A 6,218-nucleotide genomic window follows, 5' to 3' on the forward strand; every position below is an offset into this window, starting at 1 on the left:
GGCGGCGACTCCGGCGGCAGGGCGACGGGGTCGGGGCGATGGCTCCGGCGGGGAGGCGGTGGACGGCGGCGTCGGCGGGGGCGGCTCCGCGCGGCAGTGACGGTGAGAAGCGGTGGCGACGCTAGGGTTTGGGGCAGCGGGGTGGGCTGGGGGCGGGGGTCGGGCCGCGACTTATAAGGGCCGGCCGGGCGCAGTGTCCGGGTCGGACACGGCCCATTAGGTCGGTTCACTTTTTTTTAAAATAATCATGACGCAGAAAAACAAATAAAAGAAATACTAAACTGAGTCCAAAAATCCTGAAATAAATTTTGACGGTCCTCTGATAATATGGCGGACAAAGTGAACATTTATTTGGGCCACTAATGAAATTTTGAAAAACGCATTATTTTCCTAATTGAAATAAAATAGCAATAAAAGTCCAAATAAAATTCTTATTTGATTTTAATATTTTTCCTCCAATATTTCTTTTATTTGGAGAATTCATTTATCCCCTCTCTTTTATTTTCATATTAGAAATATTCGAAGAGAAAATAATTAAAACCAAATGATCCTCTTTTCAAAATTTGAGAAAAACTCAAATATGAAAACAACGAAATCCCCAACTCTCTCTGTGGGTCCTTGAGTTGCTTAGAATTTCTAGGATCAACCGAAAATGCAATGAAATATGATATGCAATGATGACCTATGTATAACATTCCAAATTGAAACTTTGGGATGTTACATCGGCAAGGTCTCACCACTTCACCACCACTCCAGTGCAACGATAAGCATGCCAGCTAAGAAGGCGCGTGTGTGGCAGCATGCAGACCTTCGTGGAAGCCTACCACTTCGCCAACACAACAGCTGGTTGGCTAGCATGGCGCTGCATGCCTCGTCGGCCCGGACGCGTGGCGAGGCGAGGAGGAGCGGCGAAGGATGAGATGGCCTCTGTTGCTGTCCCCAATAAAGCGAGAGGACACGTAGGCAACAAATTAAATGTGCTTGTCCTACATTGATCGAGCGATAAGCTCGCACCACCGTAGCTTGCCACCTCCTGTGTGCCACTGTGGCAACCAGTTTGTGTATAAAAGGAGGCTTCAGACTTTTGGACAGGGCACACACCGTAGCTAGTTCAAAAGCTCAAGAACACTCATATAACCAGATAGAGAAGGACTAGGGTATTATGCATCTTTGCGGCCCGAACCTGGATAAAAATCCTCTGTGTGCTAGTGACTCGACCTGCTCTTCGTGCAACTAATCCCCCGCCGAACGTAGAAGGGATCCTTGTGACCCCATAGGTGATCGGTTTCCCCAACATCTTTGGCGCGGCAGGTAGGGGTGGGTTAGGTGTGACAATCTGATCTGTAGTTAGTATAGTGGCTCCTTGGTCACCATGGCTCCGAAGAAGAAGGCGTGCGACAACGCCCATGACCGCAATGACAATTTGCACAACAGCAAAAAGCTAAGTTAACTCAACTTCGAGTAATTCTTCCCTTTTTATGAGGTTACCCCCCTCGATGGTTTCGGTCCTTGTACGGAGAACCTGCACGTGGAAGGAACCCTGCCGCGATTGGTGACTCCCTTGTTCTGTTTCGAGTCTGCTCAACATTTCAGGTGCTGCGCTATGCTAAGAATGGTGGGGTGCCTTGCTGTAATCAACAACACCCCTGTTCTGCCTCGAGTCTGCTCGACAGTCCACGTGCGGTGAAAAGAGCGACAGGGTAGCGTGCTGGTGTCAACACCCTCCGCAGGTTGCTAAGGATCCGTCCTTATAGCACCTACGGCAAGGGGTGCACGTGCCGACAGGCCTATCCATCTAAGCGTAGGGTGCCAAAAATACAAGGATGATTTAGAACGGGAAGATAACATGTGATCAGCAAAGTATAGCAAAAGTTATATTACATCAAAAGTTGCCGTGATTCTATCTTAAGATAATTTGTCTTGGGTACGAACTCGCAGCACCTACAAGGGACGAAGCAGTTAAGCCCGGCGCTGGCCCTCCAGCCTTGCGACCTCGCTGATGCAGCTGATGATGGGCTCGATGCGCTCCTCGAGAGCCTGACGATCGGCGCCCTCCGACAAGCTATCAAGCGCCTGGGCAAAGTCGACGCTGGGGTTCCAGTGCGCCACCTTGGTGAGCACCTTGATCAAGGCATCCCGGCAAAGTTGCCAGGACTCCTCGGCCAGGTAGGCTGCCCTGATGGACTGGCGCAGCTTCAGGGCGGCAAGGACACGCTCGAAGAAGTCAGACAGCCTGGCGCTCTCGGCTACTCTCGCCTCGTGGGAGAACCTGAAGTTTGGCATGCCCATGGCAGTCAGCTGCATGGTAATCTGCTCCGCAACATCCACAAGGTGGATGGTACCAAACTTTGTGGTCTCCACAAGATCGTTGTGGGAAGAGGCAGCAGTCTTTAGCAGCAACTGTTCATCCGCAAGATCCTTGGCCAGGATCTGCTCGCGGGCTCTGGACTCCGAGAGCATCTTCTCCTTGCTGTCTAGTTTCACCTTCAGATCATTGATGGACTCCTTGGTCTGGGGGAGCAGCTTGGTTTTGTCAGATATGGTGGTCTACATCCCCTCCAGGTCATAGAGAGTCTTCTCTCTGTCGTCTTTAAGCGTGGAGATCTCCTTGGTGAGCTTGGAAAGGTTCTCCTCCAACTTCTCCACCTTACCGGCCAGCTCAGCCCTGGTGGCCTCTGCCGCTTCAGCGCAGTCGATGGCCTCCTTCAGCTTGCCGGCGTGGTCAAGGGCCAGAACATCGAGCGCCTCCTGGTGTTTCTGCGACAGGTCTTGAGTCCACTGCACGACAAGCCGCTCGATCTCCTCGTCCTTGGCATGCAGCATGGCGGCAAGCGCCGCTTCACGAGCGACCAAGTCTTCCTCCTATACATCAAGTGAGATGCGGCGTTGCGTCTGGTCGGACCCGTCCTTGGTAGCCTTGGCCTTTGCCACCTCCTGCGTCTTGACAAAATCAGCCTGCTTCAAGAGGAGGTCCCGCTGGCGCTCGATCAGCTGGATTTGGGAGGCCCTCGAATCCTCCCAAGCCTTGTCAAACCAGGCTTTCGTCTGGGCGACGTGCTCCTGGAAGTCCGCCTCGGCTTTGTCCACGGACACCCTTCTGGAGTCCATGTTATCCTTGCAAGCCTGGTGGAGAGCCGGGAGCTTATGGAAGTTGGCGCCTATAGGTTGAAGGAGTTGGTCCTCCTGGGAGACGTTATTGCTGATGCTTGGTTCGTCAACAACCCAGAGCTCGACGGCGGTGAGGATCTCCTAATGAAAGACCTCCCCCTCGATTGGCGTTCTGGTGCCTGCCTCTTCTAGGATGCTGACAAACAGGTCATCACCAACCTTCAAGTACCTGCTTGGGGCAGGGGCTGAGGAGGAGGAGGGTTGGTCATTGACCACCTCCTCCCTGGCAGGATCCTTGGCAACCTCTCGAGTGGTTGCCTTGCCGGCCTCCCCGGCAGGCCGTGTGGAGGCCTCCTCGGCATTAGCCTTGTCGGCCTCTCCGGCAGGCTCCTTAGCCACCTTCTCCCCGGCAGGATCCTTGCCGGCCTCCTCTACGGGCCCCTTGGCAGTCTCCTCAGCAGCAATGGTGCTGTCCTCGGCCTCGGCCTCCCAGGCGGTCTCCATGATCACAATGTTGATGTCCGCCCGGTTTGCCAAGGGAGGATCTGAAGCCAAGGAAGGGAGAAAGGCGAAATCGAAATCAGAAAAGTTCAAAACAGAGAGAAGGGAAGAAGTCAAAACGGCAGATAGCAAGGAGCAAAAGGCATGTACTTACCCGCGGTAGGTGGGTAGGATGCGTCCCCCTCCCTGGCAACATTCATTGCCAGGACGGGGTCCCTAGCGCTGTGCACGCCTCCACCTCCTCCGAGCGCAAGGGCTCGTCAGTAGGTGCCCTTGCCGGGGACGCCCATCTGGTCGGCGTAGTTGATCTGGGCGGCATGTCGGGGGTGGCCCTTAGGGGCTCCCCCTGCTGCTGTTCCCTTCCTGTAGTCCCGACAAGATCGCCAATAAGAAGACATGCTCCAATGCCCACCAACAAGGGATAAGTGGCAAACTTACGTTGGGGGCTGGACTAGGGGCTGCGTCAGGGGCCGGACTCCGGACTGGTGAAGATTGTCCCCGGAGCACCAGGGGTGCTTACCGGGGGCTCAGCACTCGTCGAGGCCCTGTCCCTTTTCACCCTCTGGGCTAGCGTCTCCGCGTCACTGCAAACAATGAAGTCAGATCAAGATAAAGTGACTCATGAAAGGAGTTAGAGAATAGATGGGGGAAAAGAGTGCATACTCGTCCTCCTCTTCTTCTACCCACCTCTTCTTCCTAGGGCTGAACGACCCAAGGTCGTATTTGGCCACTGGGACGGATCCCGCCGAGGAAGGAGATGGAGTTCTTACACGCCCGGCCGCAGGAGAAGCAGCGGCGCGCCTGCTCGAAGAGGAAGAAGCGCCGCCATGTCTGGTCGAGGAGGAGGCAGCAGCTGCGGCCCTCTTCGCCGCTGCGTCCGCCTCGAATGTCTCCATGGTTGCGCGCCTCGTCTGGCGCATGGGCTCCACCTGAGCCCCTTGCCACTGTGTTGCCTTGCCAGGGCGGACTGGCTCGTTGGAGCCGACCCGTTGCAAGACGCGCCTCTTCTTCGGGGCCGAGGGCTCGTCCGTCCCGTACGCCTCCCCGGCCGGCTCGTCGGCCGCCCCCTCGGCAGGGGGAGCCCTGGCACCAGCGCCATTGGTCTCTCCAGTGGGCCCCACCCACTTGAGGAACCTTTGCTCCTCTTTAGCCTCTCTGGCCTCGTCCTCCACGGAGCCACAGCTACTGGCCTCCGCGGCAAGGTCTGCCTCCGTCGCCCTAGTGGCAATGTATGCCACCTCTCTGGAGGTGGTGGGGTGGATGAGCTCTGGCTCATCGCGAACGGAGCCCTCCGACAAGTTGTCGAAGTATTGCTGCACCACCGTTGCCTTTGGCTCAACCCCGGTTGGATCCAGGCCGTGGGCGTTGAAGGCGGGCATTGTGGCAATAATCTCGGACCGGCAGGAGTTATTGCTCATTGGATGCACCCCCGCCGGCAACCTGAATGGGTGGCCGGCCTTGCGGGCCTTTGCAGCTTTGCTGGTCCACTCGGCATCGCCGTCCTCATCCATCTTGAGTTGAAAGAGCCTCTGGCAGACGGATGCGTGCTGCATAACGGTGAAGTTGTGCGTTAAACCAGGGCGGAGCCTCATGATGTCCACCGCGTTCCTGAAATCCCAGGCCGCCCCCCCTTCTGGTGCAAGGGAGCGATACGACGACAGATGAAATCAGCCCCAACCATCTCCAGTTTGAGGCCGACAGAAATGAGGCGGAGGATCCTGGTGGTGGCGACCGTGAGCTTCGCATCATTGAGGTCGAAGTCGCTCCAGTCGTCGCCGTGGATCATGCGGCGAGCTCCGACGGACCTCGCAAAAATGATGTGGCTCCTTCTCCACAATCCAGCACCACCGGCCCCGCCATTCATCCAACCACTCCTTCTGGAAGCCTTCTAGGTATGCGCCCTTGCACAGAGGCCTCGGGATCCAAGCAAAGGAGCCAGAGATGGCGTCCCCTTGCTGAACCCGGGGGAAGCAATAGTGGCGGAAGAATGCTGTGCTGGGGTAGAATCCGGCGAAGCCCTCGCAGGGATGGGCAAAAAGGGCCATTCACGCCACCGCGTTTAGTGTGAAGTCCAGGAGGTGGAAGCTGTAAGTGTGCATGATGTCGTTGAAGAAATTAGAGAAAAGGGGGTAGAGGCTGCAGGAGAAATAGTCGATGAAGAAAGGATAAATATTCGGGCTGGCCTTGGCGAAGGGAGCAGGGAAGACCTTGGTGACGGGATGCCCCGTCGTCTCCTTCCCCCACAAGCACAAGAACTAGTCCTTGAGCGTGAGCACGTGAATAGCCGGGGGGAAAAGGCCGTGCTCCTTCCGCATCTTCACCAGCTCGCTCTTCGGCACCTCCTTCCTTGTGGCGGCCTTGGCCGCTTTCTTGCCCTTGCTAGCCTTGGGCGTGATGGCGGCTATGGAGGAGCGAAGGATCGAGAGGCGATGGAAGCGTGGCGGCGGCGAGCAGAGGCGCGGAGCTCTGGTTTGGATTTGGGGAAGAAAAGGGGAATGGCGATTCCGAGATTAGGAGAAGCAGAGAAGGTAAATGAGCAGTGCCCTTGTGGTTTTTCCTTTTTATGGGGAAGGCGCGGGCCAGCTCTTTACCATTTACTGCGGGATACC

The sequence above is a fragment of the Triticum aestivum genome, chromosome 7B, assembly GCF_018294505.1.
Source record: "Triticum aestivum cultivar Chinese Spring chromosome 7B, IWGSC CS RefSeq v2.1, whole genome shotgun sequence".
NCBI lineage: Eukaryota > Viridiplantae > Streptophyta > Magnoliopsida > Poales > Poaceae > Triticum > Triticum aestivum.